This window comes from Hyaena hyaena, unplaced genomic scaffold (assembly GCF_003009895.1).
Source record: "Hyaena hyaena isolate Hyena2069 unplaced genomic scaffold, ASM300989v1 scaffold_736, whole genome shotgun sequence".
In the NCBI taxonomy this organism is placed as follows: domain Eukaryota; kingdom Metazoa; phylum Chordata; class Mammalia; order Carnivora; family Hyaenidae; genus Hyaena; species Hyaena hyaena.
This window is the reverse complement of record NW_024081372.1, coordinates 506,169-526,008: the sequence shown is the minus strand read 5'-3', so window position 1 is coordinate 526,008 and position 19,840 is coordinate 506,169. Positions and strand designations below refer to the sequence as shown.

General features: G+C 35.7%; 1 pseudogene; it reads left to right on the top strand.

Moving 5' to 3' along the window:
* Positions 1-19,562, top strand: part of LOC120220939 — a 36,758-nt pseudogene extending 17,196 nt beyond the window's left edge.
* Positions 19,563-19,840: the final 278 nt, after the last annotated feature.

Below are 19,840 nucleotides of genomic sequence, written 5' to 3'. Positions count from 1 at the left end.
AAAATAAAGTAATAGATTCTGTCTATGTCAATGTTGCCTTCCTTAAACTCTTCAACTCTAGTTTCCTTATGTGGATCCATTCTCAGAAGGTGTCGCACTTTGTGTAACATGGTGGCTGCCTGGAACCACACTTTGCATTCTAACCTCAACCTGAGTTGAAGCATTTAAATTTCTTAACAATTTAGGGGGTACGTGGGTGGCTCAGTCAGTTGATTGTCAGACTCTTGATTTCAGCTCAGGTCATGATGTCAGGGTTGTGGGAATGAGCCCCACATCAGGGGCTGCCTAAGATTCTCTGACTCTCTCCCTCTGCCTCTCTCCTCAGCTCTCAATCTCTTTCTTTCTAAAATAATAAGAAAAACATTTGTTTTTCAAATGAGCTTTTTTTTTAATTGAAGGATAAGTCTGTACAAAAAGTATGCAGTATAAATATATGTCTCTACATATAGTTGAATTTCAAATGAATACAGACCATATAGTCACCACCCCGATCAAAATATAAAACATAGCCAGCATCTAGAAATTCCTTTTGCTCCATTGGGTCAAAGGAGCAATCAAAGTGGAAATTAGAGGACACTGAAAATACTATAAATCATAACTTGTAGGTACAGTTAAATGACATGAATAGAAGACAATATTGTGAACATGCCCAGAACCCTCATCCAATGAGAGATTATCTGAAATTTTGAGCAGGCTAATTGTTGGTATTTTAGGAATCTTAAATAGCTTGAACAAAGTGACCCATAAAGAAAGTGAAGTCAATAAATACAAAAATGAGATTATGGTAGTAACTCAAAAGTGAGATTTTTATATAGAGATAATCGTAGTGAAAGTTGAAAATGGGGTTGGGGAGAGACAAAGATACAGAGAAATCATTGATTAGCTGATGAGCAGGTGAAGAAAGAGCAAAGAGTAGCATTACAACTTTGTTCCTGGATGCCAGTAACACTCAAGAGAAATAAAGGAGAAAAATGATTTTAGATAGATGGACATGAAATTGCTTTGATCTCAACTTCTTGGTTATCGTATTTTATGTTTGTAACTAAAAATTAAAACAAAATTGTGAGCTGGATATGTCTAGTAACATATTAGCATTGTATGGCAGTCTTAAAAAAAGGTGTTTATAGAAAGCTGTTTGGTCTTTCCATATAGAAAGGGAAATCTGCAGTGCATGCTCGCTGACCATGTCTACATCATCTCTCCTCCATCCAATAGAATGGAACAGGTACACTATACACAAATATCAGGAATGATTAACTAAAATTGGAACTGCTTATGACAACTGAAGAAAAGAATTCTTAACCTGGATTCATATTCAAATTTACTACACATATTTCCCTGTGTACTTGTAAAATGGAATATAAACCTGACAAAAGGTGATTGGCAATTTTCAGAGAGGCTTTAAAGATATATAGGCCACAGGAGTTGTTCAAGAAGAAGGCTTCTAATTTGATCTTCTTTCAGCTACTATTTGAGGCAAGTGAATGATGCTGTCATTCTCCAGATGTTTACATTCAGAAAACTCTGTTACTCTACTGGAAAAAGCATCTGAAGTTTACATGAGTAGACAGCTTGGGACAGTTCACTTTTAGCCCTGCTACATGAATGCTTTTTCTGAGCAGAATCAAGGATCAAGTTTGCCATTTTATTTATTTATTTATTTATTTATTTATTTATTTATTTATTATTTATTTATTTATCTGTCTATCTATCTATCTATCTATCTATCGGTATTTATTTTTTAAGTAGACAGAATGCATGCACACATAAGAAGGGGAGGGGGAGAGAGAAGGAGAGAATGAATCCCAGGCATGCTCCATGGTGTCATTGTGGAGCCCAACACAGCAAGGCTTGATCTCAGGAACTGTGAGATCGTGACCTGAACTGAAATCAAGAGTCAGACACTTAACTGAGTGTCTGACCTGACTGAGCCACCCAGGTGCCCCGGGTTTTGCCACATTGGCAAATAATGGCTGATGATTGAATGCATTTTGCTTTCTAAGTGGTTAGGATCACTTTCTTTTACTATACATGAGAACTTGTTTGCCTTTAACATCAATTTTATTATTTGGATACCACCCTTCTTTTTTTCTTTAACCAGTTATAAAATATTTCTAATTCTATTTTTAAAATCCTTTAGTCTCCTCTTTCAGCATTCATGGGTGTGAAAAGTTCTTATGTACATAAAAAGTGTACATAGGACAGGAGAGTTGGCTAAGTGTCCAGTCTTGTCACTCTGATACAGTTCCCCCAAATAAGAAAATAAGCTTTATATCAACTAAATTTAGCTAAGCTAGCAAAGAATTTAAACATATTAATAAAAATGATTTTTTTAATATTTTTTAAAAAATTTATTTCTAGGAGAGAGAGAGAGACAGCGTGAGCAGGGGAGGGTCAGAGAGAGAGGGAGATACAGACTCTGAAATAGGCTCCAGGCCCTGAGCTGGCGGTCAGCACAGAGCCTGACACGGGGCTCGAACCCACGAACCGCAAGATCATGACCTAAGTGAAAGTCAGACGCTTAAGCGACTAAGCCACCCAGGCGTCCCTACAAATGATTTTAAGTTAGCAATTTATGAAAATGTCTCTAAATTGCCTCCAGTACCTAGAAAGAGTAATTATTTCCACAAAATCATATACAACAAATCTAAAAATTTGTAATGTTAATATAAAAAACATTTAATTGATATAAAATATCATATTATCTTTAGTTAGAGATAATAGGGAAGAGTATTGTTCTTGGCTTGAGATATCACTAAGTTCAGATTAGTAAAATTTTAGTTAATGAGTACTTACTATATAATTTTTTAAGATGAAATTTGAATTTTGAGGATTTTTTATTTTATTTTAAACAGATACCATAGGATGATTCTATATCCTGGTTTAAAGAGTAACTTAATGTATACAGCCAAGTAGAAAACACTCTCCAGATCACTGAGGTCACCATGTGTAAAGGAGTGTTGCTGCTGCTGAATCAGTCAGAAGAAAGAACTCTATAAAGCAAGTCACTAGGGGATGTGTCATAGTTTTTCCCAGCTGTAAATTTCTCTATGCATGTGTTACAAACATGCCTGACACTAACTATGACTGTTATAGCTTAGCATTCATTTCCCCTGATATACTGACACTGGAGTGAAACATGGAGGCCTGGGACAAAGAGATTTGGTGTTCTCAGGGTGAATCACCCCACACCGGCTACTGATAAGCAGTACCACAAATCATGGATAGCTGGCAAGGTCCTCTGCCCTAATTTGTTTTTAAAATTTTCATTCAGGCAGTGTAACTTCATTACATCCCTGCAAGCAAGACCCCAGGCATTGTGTGAGGGAGATTTACAGCCAAGTAAGATAGCCATTTCAGACTGCAGAGAAATCCCTTCCCCTGCACAGTGTCTGCTTAGTCTGGTGAAGTAGATTTCTTATGATACTAACTTTTTTTTTAAGATAGATTTCTTTTTCTTCATATGACTGGATGAGGGAATTTGCTGCTACATGTAAAGAAACATTCATTATCTCAGGTCACAGTCTCATTGAAAATCAATGTGTAAAAACTCTCTACTATCCTTTATTGGTATTCCTTAATCATAGTTTCCCATTCCTGTTAAAAGTTAACAAGAATTCAGCAGATTGACTCCAGGTGAGGATATACATTCTGACATAGAGCTGGAAGTATGATGGAGAAAGAAAGTATCATGTCAAACACCTTCATCCATACTGTTGACAAACCAAATCTTGTCAAGTACTGGACAGCTTGCTTCCCCACCAAACTGCATCTCCTGCTCGAGCCACGCATTAAAACTTGGCAGATCAACTTTTAACACTGACAGAGATGTTGTTGCCTACTTACTATTGCTTGCAGAGTGAACAATCCAACTGAACTATTAAGGAACTTTGACACTCATAAACAATTTATAAAAACTTCAGTTTGGCACAATGAAAACAACTCAACTGAAAAGACCTTGAACAAGAGCATATCAGAGAGAAAACCCATTTCCTAGAAAAGGATATATTTCTCACACAAAAGAGGCATTTAAAACAGCATGTGATTTATCGGTTGGAGGTAATCAAAAAGCCCTACCCTTCCTTTTTTTTTGAATTTGTGTTAACATAAAGAATGTCTGAATTGCTTTTCAAAAAATTCATTTTTTTCTGCCCCACTGATGCAGTTAATGTCACTACACGTGGTAGAAATTTTGTAGAATATTGAATCCTCCTTTGACTTCTAGAACAATAATTATATTTTGAACACATAATTAGATTTAATCCAAAGCTGAAAGAGTACTTTAAACAGATTAAGCTAAAAACAAATCCTGCTTAGTATTAAATACAAAAATATATACATCTCTAAAAGTTTCTTAATAGTCTAATGTATGTTTAAAATCATTCAGAGTTGAATCTTGGACGATTACATGTATTTTACTCTCATGTGTTTCTCATTTTCTTGAGGGAAAGACATTTTCTGCATTGAAGCTGGACTTTGGTTTCAGCCTAGAAACGAGAATGTAAATATAATGCAAAAGACTGTTATAACTTCAGTGAATGCTTCACCCATATACTTTTGTAAAACTTGTCAGAAATGTGACCAAGAAATATTCAGTTCTCAACCTGTAGCTGAGACTCTAGGGAGCATCAGGAGAATTGCTGATAGCAGATATGTGGGCAGCATCTGTCCTTCAGGGCCTCGGTCTCTGAAGGACCCAAGAGTGGTGAACTTGACAGTCTTTAGTATTGTTTTTGTATCCATGCAATAAATCCAAACCATGTCAGTTTGAGATGTTGGCAAAATGTTTTCATATCCCCTGGAGGGAGGGGCGTATTATTTTCTCTCATATACAGAACACCCAGAAATGTTAAACTAGAAAAAAAAATAGAATAGAAATTAATATCTTTAACTTTATTTGAGCAAAGTCATTTGTTTTTTTTTTTTTACTTTTTAACGAAGTAAGAATAATGAATATGCCAGTATTACTTTTGGGTTATTGCACATATTCATTTTGAAAAGCATGCCTTTGAAGTTTATTCATTAGGGTGGTGAATATTGTGTTGTGTGTTTAAATTTAATTATTTTTTTTGTCAAAAGTCATAATAAAACATGTTAATAAATGATATAACCAAATCTGTAGGGATAGTGAACAAAATGAGATCACATGAAGAAAAATGATACAAGTTCCGTTATTTCATAGTAGAGTAAAGGACTCTTTTTTTGATTTTTTTTTTCAGTGCCCCAAAGACTAGTGCAGGAATCTGCAGTTGTACTGCTCTTCTTCCTCCTAAAGGTAAATCCATTTATTTCTTTTTTCAGTAGCACAGAGTATAAGCAAATGCTTCAGAGAAAACACAACCCTTGCAATTGTCTGAATTTTAATGGGCTACTGTGTTTAGATTTTCAATTTCCCTTCCTTTTTCCCTGCCAGTTTTGAAGAGAGTGTTCATATGCCTCACAATATGCTGAGCCCAAGATGATCAGCCAAGTCTTGGCTTCTTTGAGAGCTTAAACCCTTTAAACTCAGTGCTCTTTCCAGCTGGCGGGTCAGTGGCACTGAGCAGACACTGCAGGTTTCTGCTTAGTTAAGTTTCCACAAATGCAGCGCTGCTTATTCTTAGCAAGAAAGGGGAAAGATTATCTGCCCCATGAACAGTTCTATCCATCTTCTTTTTCTTAGCTCTCTGTGTCTAATCTGTTTGGCATTGCAGGCTTTTCTTTTTCTTTTTTTATTCATAAGTTTTTGATTGACAGATATTATTAACAACAAACAAACAAACTATAAGTTGCTAATGTCTTTCACTCCTGAAGGCATAGATTTACGCCTCATGAAACCTTCAAATGTTTCACTCATTTTCCTATTTTATATTAATAGACATGCTTGGCAGTATAATACTTCATAGATTTATTCTTCCGATGTTAGTTTTTATGTAGAGATTAAGCTTACAAAAAAGCAATATACACTCTCTTTAAACTCATTTCACTCTTCACATTGAAACTCCATTTCAGACATTTCCTCTTTAACTCTGTTCAGACACTGACAGCTTTTCTTAGGGTCACTCAAATCAGCTAAACAAAGTTGGATGTCTGTTTCCCTTTGCACATTTTCTTTAGGTCATTATTAACACCTCAAGATAAAAATAAATGGGATTTAGGATAGCACTTAAATCACTAATATAGCTTATGAATGAAAATTTGGTATTGACTGATGTCAGCTTAAATAAGAATCAGGCTGCAAACTACATTGCTACATGTTCTTGATTTTTGTATGCATCTGCAGATGAAATTACTGGTTTGCATTGGTTTCAGCTTGATTAGTTACTTGACTTTCCTATGGTAGAACTCTGTAAATGGCTGAATTCAAAGAACCATGTAATGATGTCATTTATTATATGATTATTAGACTTAGTCGTGGACAAATAAATAATAACTATTGATTTTGGCCTTATGTATCACAAGGAGCCCAAAGCAACATACTTGATTTTAAATTGACTATTCTATTCTGAATTTTAAATCCCTCCTCAGCTGTCATTTATTTATTTTTATTTTTAGCTGATATTTCTTGCATTTGTTTTCCTGAACTTTAAGAGAAAACCAAATCTTTCCCATGACTTCTTATATATTTTGTCCCTCTGACTTATACAGGTTGATCTACAGTTTTTGTCTTCTTAATTAATTAAGGATTTCTGGCCTAGAGATTTTTAAATTTCTTTGGAGAATAAAATGATTCACATCTGTGAAGTTACTCTATAATTAAAGCTTCTTTTAGTGTTGTGGCAAAATATTAAGGGGTAAGGGGAAGAAACATGGGAAATTTTTCATTGGTATGGAAAACTAGGTTCACAAGAACATGAGAGTCACAGTCTGTGTAAGTCCACATTTAATAATGATGAGAATAATGGTTTTATATTTTAAATTATGAGGAAATTATCAAAATGTATTTTTCTAACCTCATTTTTCAAGCTTAAAATTGCTGTTTCATATCCACTGTTCCTCTTGTTTCTGCAATAACCTGAAATCATATAGAAAAGACATCAGTTTTGACGTCTCCAGGAAGCCTACACCTGAGAATCTGAAATAGAAAACTCAGATGCTCTAAAATTAGTCCTCAAGTTTTTGTATAAAGGGAGCTTGGAGCAAAAAATTTAGAGAGAAATATAATTTACCCGGTGTGGTCATCATTCAAGTTCCTGGGAGAAAATACATGGCACATTCAAAAGGGGTGATTCAAGAGAGATTGAATAAACTAAGGTGTTTTGTTTTGTTGTTTTGTTTTGGTTTGGTTTACAAAGGTGTTGGCAGGGTTAAGAAAAGACAGCAAAGAATAGTTTTAGCAGAAAGCTGTCAACTCCTCTGTTGGTGAAGTGACAAAGGAGAAAGCTGGTACCAGAGATCTGTAACACCTGCAACTATAGGAGAGGTCTGCAGACCCTTTGAGTTAAGGTCTCCACCATGATTAGCTTACGACCAGAGTTAAGGATCTAGCTTTATAAACTTCTTGCCTTTCTAATCAACAACTAATCGTTCCATTGGCCAAACGTCATTTACTAGTAGTTTCATTGGCCAAACCAATTGGGAGTCAGAGAAAGGAAACTCATTTGATGCAATATATAAAGATCAGCTTTCTGGGGAACAGAGCAAAGAGGAAGGATGTAGAGCAGATCTGTAGGCATAAGCAAAGAATATCCAGTACAATTAATAAACTAAAATGCAGAAAGTATTGGAGTGACTGGCTAAATGATACTTTTCCAGGTAAAGGGATAGTATACACAATAATATAAAATACCGTAAGAAATCATCCTTCTCCACTGAGAATGCAAAGTGGCTCATTCCTACTTCACTAAATCATCAGAAAAGATCATTTTTCATTATAGAGTAATGACTAGGGTGTAAATAAGTTTATAGAAAAGAGGTGGTACTTTTTTAAATAGAGAACTCTAGTAACTAGAAAATGCTAATAATTATGTGTAGCAGCCAAATGTTTACTACAATGTAGGAGAATATCTTGTATTATGACAGTCTATCAAAATTATTCAATCAAATGGCAACTGTTTATTAAAGAGTAGCTATCCAGTAAGTATAGAATCTATATTGTGTAGATGCATAAAAAAATACCAAGTTGATCAAACCTAGAAATAAAGAAACTAAAAGGGGAAACACTATATCATTGCCAATATCTTAGTCAATTCAACTTGAACAACCATAGTATCAAATGCCTCAACTTTATCTAAAAACTGACTCTGCCACTTCCTTATTTCGGTCAGTGATTCAGTCATGTTTTAAAGACTTTTACACCATTAATCAATGCAGCATATTTTTCTCCCTTCTTTTTTTTTTTTTTTTTTTTTTTTTTTTTTTTTTTTTTTTTTTTTTTTTTTTTTTTTTTTTTNTTTTTTTTTTTTTTTTTTTTTTTTTTTTTTTTTGGTCTGGGCTATGTGCATGTGCATTGTTTTCAAGAAATCATGCTCTTAAACTGTCATTGCTACATTAAACACACACACAAATGATACCACACTTGGGCATATGTGCACTTGTGAGCTCACAGGTGCTTTGAGGAAAATGCATACTATAATGTTCATGAAATCTAAGTTTAATTTCAAATAAAATAAATGATTCAGAGTGAATATTGCAGACAAAATTGTATAGTGATTGAAGCCAATATGAACAAAAATTACAGAGCAGAAAGTACTCTTTAGCATAGATAGGAGAGAGGAGTACAGTTAAGGATGAAAATGAAATTTGATTTTACATGTGAAATCTGGGGAAAAGTTATTACTCAAAGAATAGCTGATGCTGCTTGCTAGTGATTAACAAAAGATTCCTTGAGTTATCTCTTTAGATAAATTGTTAGTGTCTCTCATATTTACCAGGGGTATTCTGATCTAGGACTCAAACCTCTGATGATCTATAATAAGGTTTTCTCAACAAAAAATAAGGGACCTAGTCATAGAACTCCAGATATACAGTTCTTATGATTTCGCTCTTATAAAGTTTAATTCAGATAAAAAGTTTAACTTTGATTTTCTGGTGTGTGTGTGTGTGTGTGTGTGTGTGAGTTAGGATCAAGGCATACATTTTAAGAAAAGAAATATAAATATAATTTAATTTATTGTCTTGTAATGTGATCCTTTAGGTCACTATAAGTTCTTTCATGTGTTTAGAGAAAACAGAAGGCAAGAGGTTCAGAAAGACTTTCTTGAGTAGCACCCGTACTCAAATCATTTGGTTGTACTTTGTGTTCCCTGAAAAAAAGAGTACCTAAAAATGTGATGGTCTCCCACCTAAAAGCATTCTGATAGAACCAGCACATTTTTTGTACCTAATAATAACTCAGGAAAATTATCTAAATAACGTTTCTGTTTCAGTTTGATAATCACTCAGGTTTTACTGCAGGAATTTGTATATTAATATAGATATTCTATAATTTGTTTAGCCTACTGACTTCATCCAGTCCTCTAAACAATCTATAATGGGGTCACTGAGAAGGTCAAAAGAGCCAAAGTTTCATTTTAAAGACTTATCAGCTAATCGGTAATTGTCTATATAAGCTTTTATTTTTGAAATGTCAGAGGGTACATTGGGCTCAGTAATTAGAATACTTGCATTCCAATTGTTGTCAAGTATAAAATACATTTTGCCAGATGAAAATACATTGGATCAATTTTTTGCATCTTCTTTTAAGATCTGTCTTCAAAAGTTTCTCCTGAATATTTACTTTTTTCATAAGAGGGATTGAACTACTGTCAGGAATATTTTTAACAGAGCAATGACAACGATAATACAACACGCATTTTTAAATGCCTATCAGTTGTCAGACATAGAGCTAAGTGTCTTAAATGGAATTGCTCATTAATTCTTACAGCATCTTTTTCTGACAAGAACTTGTACCACTTACATATGAGGAAACTAAAGAAAAGATCAATTAAGTGTACTTTGCTCCCTAGGACAGTAAATGGACAATCAGGTCTCACTGTTTTAATTCAGTCCTGCTGTGACGCTTCCTTAAACAAAACTCTAACAGGGCTTTTTCCTTCCTTCCATTTTTTAATAGAATAGGCCATCAAATGTCTTTGGAAATTAGAATTCATTCATAATCACAGGACCAAAATGTATGAAGAAATTATTATTTGTCTCAATTTCACATAATGACAACATCGGACTCAGGTACTATTGGAAGGGAAAAGGAAATTGTTCTAGATTAAAAAATAAATAAATAAAACCAAACTTACTAAATAACCTTGTACAGGAGTCCAAAAAGTGAGAGAAAGCCAAATTAGCAAGCTTGAATGCTTGCAAAGTCAGTTTATCAATAGACATTAGAAACCCCCTATAGGATATATTAACTTAGATATAGATATAGATATATATTATATACAATATAATAAGATATATTAATAGAATATATTAACTTATTCTTCAGTATCAAATGACACTAAAGAAAATTTATTCCAAAATTTAGAATTTTAGTACTCCCTTCCTGTAAATCTAAAAGTGAAGAGCCCTTTGTATGGCTAGCAACATGTGTGTAATGTTTATTCTCTTTTACATGATACTCTTTAAGAAAAGGAAATAATTATATTTTATTCAAACCTAGATAAAGACGCTCACATTATTAGCATACTATAAGTGATATAAAAATAAAGCCATCTTAAATTTATTCATAGAAGAATGATGGCCCTTTTCTGTTTCTTATTAATGTATTTATACTTGCTTTTTATTAGAAAGTATTAAATGTCTGTATTTTTATAGATAATTAGGAAACGTACACATTATTTTATGGATTTATTATATTGTGCACTAATTTGTAAGAAATGAGGCTTTTTTTTTTAATGTTTATTAATTTTTGAGAGAGAGGGACACAGATCATGAGAGTGGGAGGGGCAGAGAGTAGGAGACACAGAATCTGAAGCAGGCTCCAGGCTCTGAGCTGTCAGCACAGCACAGAGCCTGGGGCGAGGCTCAAACCCGGGAACCATGAGATCATGACCTGAGCTGAAATGGACGCTTAACCAAGATTAACGCCGGAGCCACCCAGGTGCCCTGAAGTGAGACCTTTATTAATGTTCTAAGAGCCAAATATAATTTCATATATTCATGAAATTTCTTCCCTTAGCCTCTTCTAGAAGCTTATTGCAATGTCACATATATTGTAAAGGTACACTTTGAAGAGAATTAGCATAGGTTTTGTTGTTTGTGTGCTATCCATAACTGTAATCACCACAGAACAAAACACAGAGAATATCATAGCCCTCACCTTGTTGGTTAACAGTCCAATATAGAACTGCCAAAAATTCATTTTACTTAGCTAGTAACTCTGTGTGATTGCTGTAGGCCCCATCTCTCTTTCTAAACTGTGAATTTAGGAACCATCAATAGTTTATGCTTCTGACTGATCTTCAAGTAAGTAAAGATACTCCCAAAGAATACCTTAAAAAGAGATTTAGGAAAAACACTGTGTTTGTCAATGGGGTACATTCATAGTTCAGGCTACTTAACTGCCCTGGAAAAATCTATAAATCCTAGAAAATATACAGTTGATAATAAAGTATATTATTTTAAAATATACTTTTAAATATACTTTAAAATAGTTTAAAATTATACAAAATATTTGTATTATATTTTATAAACCACATCTATTCTAAATTCATATCATATTTTAAAATATCTAAAATTTTATTTTCTTCCCATCAATAATAAAACTATTCTTTCTTCTAAGTTACAGATAACATGTTTGAGGTATAGGGTGAGAAAAATGCTCCATATTAGCCTACTTCACATTGCTTAATGTAAACATATTATAGCTTATGACTGAAGAACATAAGTTTTTAACATTCATTGACATTTATACACTGCTTACATATATGCAGAAAATTGCATTCTGGTCTTCTTTCTTCAGTTAATTTACTGTGTAACCTTAATTCCTGAGTCCATATCTCATATATGTAAGATAATTAAATGAGGTGAAGTACAAGATATTTCCAAATGGATATTTTTTGACCTAGCAGAAATAGTTGTATATGACAATAATTTTATTTTAAATCTATTAGCATCATCATTTCTTGGACCTAGTCCAGCAACTGAACTTTTGAGGTTTCTAAAAACTCTTACTACTGGAAGGGTTGACCTATAAAATAGCAAGATAGTTCTCTAGTGAGATTCAGAGAAATATAGGCTAATTTTAGGCAATGTACTTTGTGTGTTCTGTTCTTCCCTAGAGGAGGACAAGCATAAGAGACCAAGTAGATCTACAGTGAAATCTAGTTAAGTATAAAGGTTTATATGTTTTCAGTGTTTGATAAGAAAATAGCAGTGTCCACCTGGATGGCTAAGCGAACATTGACCTTAAGACTAGGGGTGTGTGTTTGAACTTTTCAAAGATAGAGCCCCTGCATAATTATCTCCATTATCTTCAGAAAGTCTTGCCACAAAAGTAATTCATGAACCTGCTAGACACTGTCAAACAGGTAGTATATGGATATTCTTATTCAAGTCTATTTGCTTAGCTTTCTTATTGGCCTAACTCCATAACTACAGATCAGAGGTGCAGTGTTTACTTCATTAAGTTTTTTTTTCTGTTTATTTTTTTATTTATTTAGTGAGCAAGTGGGGGAGGGACAGAGAGAAAGAATCTCAGGCAGGCTCAGCACTGTCAGTATAGAGCCCAATGCGGGGCTCAGACTCATAAACCATGAAATCATGACCTGAGCTTAAGTAGGATGCTTAGCCAATTGAGACACCCAAATGCCCCTTCATTAAGTTTTTTTTTTTAAATATTTTTATTTCTAGGAGAGAGAGAGAGAGACAGTGTGAGCAGGGGAGGGTCAGAGAGAGAGGGAGACACAGACTCTGAAATAGGCTCCAGGCTCTGAGCTGGCAGTCAGCACAGAGCCCGACGCGGGGCTCGAACCCACGAACCGCGAGATCATGACCTAAGCGAAAGTCGGACGCTTAACTGACTAAGCCACCCAGGCGCCCCCCTTAAGTTTTGTTTTAAACTTCTATCAAATGTTCTAATTAACAATTCTAATAACTTACCTCATAAATTGGATTATATAACTTTAACCATGTCCCCCGCTCCAATCTTATGAAATCAACCAGAATGCAATAGAATATATTAGATTTTCAGAATATAACACTTTTCTCATGCTTTTCTTTTTTCTCTACCTCATTCATTAACAATACTGAAATTTCTATTTTTTTCTTTTTTATTCTTCTTTTTTTGTTTATTTATTTTTAAGAAATCTCTATACCCAACGTGGAGCTCCAGCTCAAGACTCTTGAGATCAAGAGTCATATGCCTTTCCAACTAAGCCAGCCAGGAGCCCCTCTGTTATCCTATTTCTGTCACTCACTCCATTTGATCATCATTCTCTTTCCAACTGGTAACCACAATGTTTGTTGGTTTGACAAATAAGGCCTTTATGACATTTTAGTGGATGCTAACTGTGATTTGCTGCTCAGAACACCCTTCAGGACTGCAAGATATAGTCCTTGCTGGTGTAAGCGCTTCCAGCTATTAGCCATCTTAGAAAATTGCCCTCAGATGGAGAGAATCATTTCACTCCTGATCTTCCTCCTTCAATGCATATCTCTAGTGGATACATGATCATATAGGCCCAGGCCCCTCACCATAAAGTAGAATGCTTCAGAAGACTTCTCTCAGACTCTGTTATTTATTTGGGCTCAGCAGATGCTGTTAAGATGGGATTTCAGTCCAACTTTTCCCCTTGCCTATTTATTCTTTCTTTCTTTTCTCAAGTGCTAATCCTACATACTTGTCTCCATTATAGAGTCTGCTTTCTAAAAAGGTATCAGTCTTTATTTATCATCTTTGAATATTTTTTATTTGGTTTTGTACATAGAGTCTTTTCATCCATGTTTCTGTAAACAAGAAATAAAATGAATTTATTTGTTAGAAATAATTAGGTATAAAATATAGTATAAAATATATAATAGATGGTATATCATAGGAATTAGACATATTTTTCCAATAAACTATAGTTAATATTCATTGTTTGGCATGCATTCTTTTATAATTTAGTTACCTATACATTCACTAAAATTTTAAATTTAAATCCAAGTTAGTTAATATATAGTGCAATAATAGTTTCAGGAGTAGAATTTAGTGATTCATCACTTACATATAATATCCAGTGCTCACCCCAACAAGTGCTTCCTTAATGCCCATCACCTGTTTAGCAGATCCCACATGCAACACCCCTCCAGCAACCCTCAGTTTTTCTGTCTATAAGAGTCTCTTATGGTTTGTCTCCCTTTCTGTTTTTTTTTTTTTTTAATATTTTATTTATTTCCAGCAGAGAGAGAGAGAGACAGCGTGAGCAGGGGAGGGTCAGAGACAGAGGGAGTCACAGACTGAAACAGGCTCCAGGCTCTGAGCTGGCAGTCAGCACAGAGCCCGACGTGGGGCTCGAACCCACGAACCGCGAGATCATGACCTAAGCGAAAGTCGGACGCTTAACCGACTAAGTCACCCAGGCGCCCCTCTCCCTTTCTGTTTTTACTTATTGTTCCTTCCCTTCCACTGTGTTCATGTGTTGTTTCTTAAATTCCACATATGAGTGAAATCATAATATTTGTCTCTCTCTGACTGATTTATTTCACTTAGCATAATACATTCTATTTCCATCCATGTTGTTGCAAATGGCAAGATTTAATTCTTTTTGACTGCTGAGCAATATTCTATTGTATGTTTGTATGTATGTGTATATATATATATATATATATATACCATATTTTGTTTATCCATTCATCAGTGGATGGACATTCGGGCCTTCTCCATACTTTAGCTATTGTCAATAGTGCTGCTATAAACATTGGAGTGCAGGTGCCCCTTCCAGTCAGCATTTTTGTATCCTTTGGATAAATACCTAGTGGTGCAATTTCTGGGTCATAGGGTAGCTTTATTTTTAATTTTTTGAGGAATCTCCATACTGTTTTCCAGACTGGCTGCACCAGTTTGCATTCACACCAACAGTTCAAAAGTGCTCCCCTTTCTTTGCATACTCGCCAACATCTGTTGTTTCCTAGTTGTTAATTTTAACTATTCTGACAGGTGTGAGATGGCATTTCATTGTGGTTTTGACTTGCATTTCTCTTATGATGAGTGATGTTGATCATCATTTCATGTGTCTATTAGCCATCTGGATGTCTTCTTTGGAAAAGTGTCTGTTCATGTCTTTTGCCCATTTCAACACAGGATTATTGTTTTTTGGGTGTTGAATTTGATAAGTTCTTTACAGACTTTGAATACCCTTTATCTGATATATCATTTGAATATATCTTCTTCCATTCTTCTGGATGCCTTTTAGTTGTGGTGATCATTTCCTTCACTGTGCAGAAGGTTTTCATCTTGACAAGGTCCCAATAGTTTTTTTTTCTTTTGTTTCCTTTGCCTCTGGGGACATGTCTACTAAGAAGTTGCTGTGGCAGAGGTCAAAGAGGTGGCTGCCTGTTTGTTTTTTTTTTTCCCCCTCTAGGGTTTTGATGGTTTTGTGTTTCACATTTAGACCTTTATCCATTTTGAATTTATTTTTGTGTATCGTGTAAGAAAGGGGTCCAGTTTCATTCTTCTCCATTTGTTGTCCAGTTCTCCCAGCACCATTTGCTAAAGATATGGTGTTTTTTCCATTGGATACTCTTTACTGCTTTGTCAGAGATTAGTTGGCCATACATTTGTAGATCCAATTCTGGATTCTCTATCCTATTCCATTGGTCTCTGTGTCCGTTTTTGTGCCAATACCATACTGTCATGATGATTACAGCCTTGTAGTAGAGGCTAAAGTCTGGGATTGCGATGCCTCCCACTTGGGTTATCTTTTTCAACATTACTTTGGCTATTTGTGGTCTTTTGTGGTTCCATATAAAATTTTGGATTGTTTGTTTTAGCTCTGTGAAGAATGCTGGTGTTATTTTGACTGGGATTGCATTGAATGTGTTGACTGCTTTAGGTAATATCAACATTTTAACATTTATCCTGCCAATTCTTGAGCATGAACTATTTTTTCCCTTTTTTTTTTTTTTTTTGGTGTCTTCTTTAATTTCTCTCATAATCTTCCTATAGTTTTCAGCATGCACATCTTTTACCTCTTTGGTTAGGTTTATTCCTAGGTTTTTATGGTTTTGGTGCAATTATAAATGGAATCAGTTCCTGATTTCTCTTTCTGTTGCTTCATTATTGGTGTAGAGAAATGCAGCTAATTTATGTACATTGATTTTGTACATTTACTAATTTAAGTTGGACAATAACTCCCTTTGAACATGAGTACAAATAGGATAGTGTATGATTTATTCTCCTAGATTTTTCTATTAGCCATGAAAAAGAATTAAGTAAATAAAAACCAGACTCTTATTTTCCTTTATTTATTTAAAGCTATTGTTAATGAACTTGATCTCATATTTACAAAGATATTTTCCATCTTTCCTTCTCTGTATCAAACTAAACCGTTCCTGTAACTTTAACTTTTACTACCAGAGTAACCTGACTATTCATATATCTTGACACAAGTGGAAAACATATATAAAGATTTTATAAATATGTAATAATATGTAACCTTGTTTTAGCAGAATCATATATTTAATTCAAGCTGATTCCAAGGAAGTTTAATCCATGGAGTAAGGAAAGGATTTAACTACATGTTGGCATACCGTGCATGAGATCTTTAGAAACTCAGAGTAATAGGGAAGACAATCAAAATGGGAACTGAGATAGAAAATACTAATTGTCTAATTAAATCTGCCTCCTGATTCTGAGTAGATGTGCCATTATATTTGTTAGGTTTTGCACATGAAGTCAAAAAATTCCTTTCATGACTGATTAAACTCAAGGCCCCACATTAGTCACAAGCTGTGTGTTTATCTTTCATTTGTTTCTCTTAATTAAAAAGAAAAATGGAAATTTAAGTAGTTACCTTCAACAGCGATATAGGACAAGGTAGCATGCATATGTGGCCTACTTTGTTTAGAGATCAGTAAGTGGAATATTTTAATATATTCACATAAGAATTATCCAATGAACAGATGCACACATTCAGTTCAGTTGAGTGGAAGAAGAATAGACTATAAATCTTCAAATAAAAACTTGCTTAGGACAAACCCATATGGATTATTTTAAGAAAACTGTCACTTAACATTCATGATTTCATATGATGAATTCCAATGCAGTATGGTTATCTAAACCCAAAGTGTGCTGTTTTGCAGCAGCATCTTCACTTGTTGCTAGTCTGAGGCAATAAGTGCTGGCAGTGAAACTGGATAGGGATAACAATACCTCAGGTGGACACATCCCTCAAGAAATAGGCGTGAAACCTAATATAGAAGACCAGCAACAGCACATCTCTCTCAGTGGCATATCCCAAACCATAATGCACCATAACCAAAAGAGCAGGTTGGTAAGGAATATAATCATAGGTCTGTCAATATCTAAGAAATAGATATTTAGGACATTCAGTTCAATTACATTTCAGATAGGCAATGGATAATTTCTCACTATAAGCATATACTAAATATTGCATATTTTATTTTATCTGGCAACTCTATATAATAAGTTTCCAAAGACAGAGAATAAGAACATATTCAAAGGCCAGTAAGGAAAACAGAAACCATTTAAACTATTTCACAGAAAATTTAATACAGAGAATTGGTTACATGGGTGTTGGAAGGCCTACGAGAGCAAAAGGGAAATAGTGAGGTAACTCAGATGTTAGTAACTGCAGGAAAGAGCTATGATCTGCAAGGCTGAGGGACAAAAGGGAGGGGCTTATTTCCTAGAACCCACATTGAACTGGAAAGGTAGCAGGGCTGCACCTAGACCTTGACAAAGAGCCCCACCATTGATACTGCAACATGGGGAAGGAACCATTCAAGTTGAAGTATGAACCCCAGAAAAAGTGCCAGTTGAGAATAAGAAGACCACCAAGGAAAACAAGGGACCCATCTGACTGCTGAATGTGGGAAAGAAGCTCACTCCAAAATCGGTGTTAGCTGCGGCTGTATTCATGCTGATATCAATCCTCCTCCTCCTCCTCCAACCATTCGTAGAGTCCAGCCAGAAACCAGCTGGCCAAGTACTCTAAGAAATATCATCCCCCACTCCTTAAAATGCAGAGAAACACAGAAAAGTGTGAATAGGGGCAGAAGGCAATTCTTCAGACGAAGGGCATCTTTTTAAAAATTTGGACAAAAGAATAAGGCTCAGAAAAACATCAGAACAGTAATTTAAGTTCCAAAATTAACAAATTAAAGAATAGCTGAGGTGACAGAATTAATAAGAAAGACAAAGACTTTAAGTAAGTATAAATAGCTTTATCAGAGTGGTTAGGATAATATATCTCTTATAAAAAAGGATTTGATTTCCTATAAACTGCACACATATTTGGCAAGGCAAAATTAAAAGTATTTCAACTAACAGGCAGAAGAGAAAAATCGCCAATACCTGAGATAAAATTAATCAAATGGAAGAAAGTTCCAGAGAATTTTCTTAGTATTAAAAACACATTTAAAAAAATGGAAAAAGAGCTAGACTATTCTAGGGGCCTCACCCAGTCTGGTTGTCAAGTTTGCTGACACTGACAATAATACATGATGCAGCAAATGCAACAGACGGCTGGCCAGGCGGGCATGTACACCCCCATGGCCATACCGTTTGGGGCCCAGGGTCCTACACACCAGCACTGATATAACTGCAAGCAGAACTGATGGCATCATTTGCGCAGGATGGCTACCTGAGCTCCATGGCTGCCCTCACTGCTGCCCAGATGCGACAGATTGTGGCCCTCAACATGAACATCTTGGCCGCCTCACCCATAACCCCAGCTTCAGGTGGTAGCACCTCTCCGGGCATCAATTCACCAGCTGTGTGTGCCTAGCACCCCATCCCCTACTGGGGTGAATGTCTTCACTGGCCTCCCCTAACAGGCCAATGGGCAAGATGCAGGAGAAGCTGTTTCCCACTGGTATCCCCGCCCTCCTACCCAGCAAAGAGCCCCACTACCACAGGCTCCCTGCAGCAGGCTCCTGGAGTCAAAAGTATGCAGATCCCGCCACTTATTATGCCGCCTATGGTCAGATAAGACAGGCCTTTCCTGAGGCGCCTGGGTGGCTTAGTCGGTTAAGCATCCGACTTTCGCTTAGGTCATGATCTCGCGGTTCGTTGGTTCGAGCCCCGTGTCGGGCTCTGTGCTGACTGCCAGCTCAGAGCCTGGAGCCTGTTTCAGTCTGTGACTCCCTCTCTTTCTGACCCTCCTGTGCTCACGCTCTCTCTCTCTCTCCTAGAAATTAAAAAAAACAAAAAACAAAACAAAACAAAAAAAAAACCAGGCCTTTCCTCAGTACTTCCAGTGATCCCCCAGCAGCAGAGAGAAGGCTCTGTGAGCTACAACCTCCCGGCCAGCACTCAGACTGTCTGTCAGGCCGAGAGCGGTTTCCAGATGGTCAGGAAGAGGCTCAAAGTGCAGCAGAAGCCGCCCAGAGATGCTAATTGCCCTTGGCACACAAGGTCTTTCCCCTCGCCCCAGGGGAGACCCGGACACGCACAGGACAGGGTGCTTAATGGGCTACATTAAAAAACAAACCTCTGTCTATTTGAAAATGAGAACTGTTGACATATCAGCCAATATCAATCAAGCTGAAGACTCCAGACACACTCAGTGAACTGGAATATTTCGTTAAGTATATAGTATCTGTGAAGTTCAGAGGGCACGTGCTCGGGGGAAATATATGACGTAAAGAAGACGACAATGAAGAAAAATGGAGGGGGGGAAAGCACAACAAAATGGCAACTGTAGAAGAAAGTTACTTGAGACCAGATGGGGATGTTGAAGGGCTGAGAACCAGAAAGAAA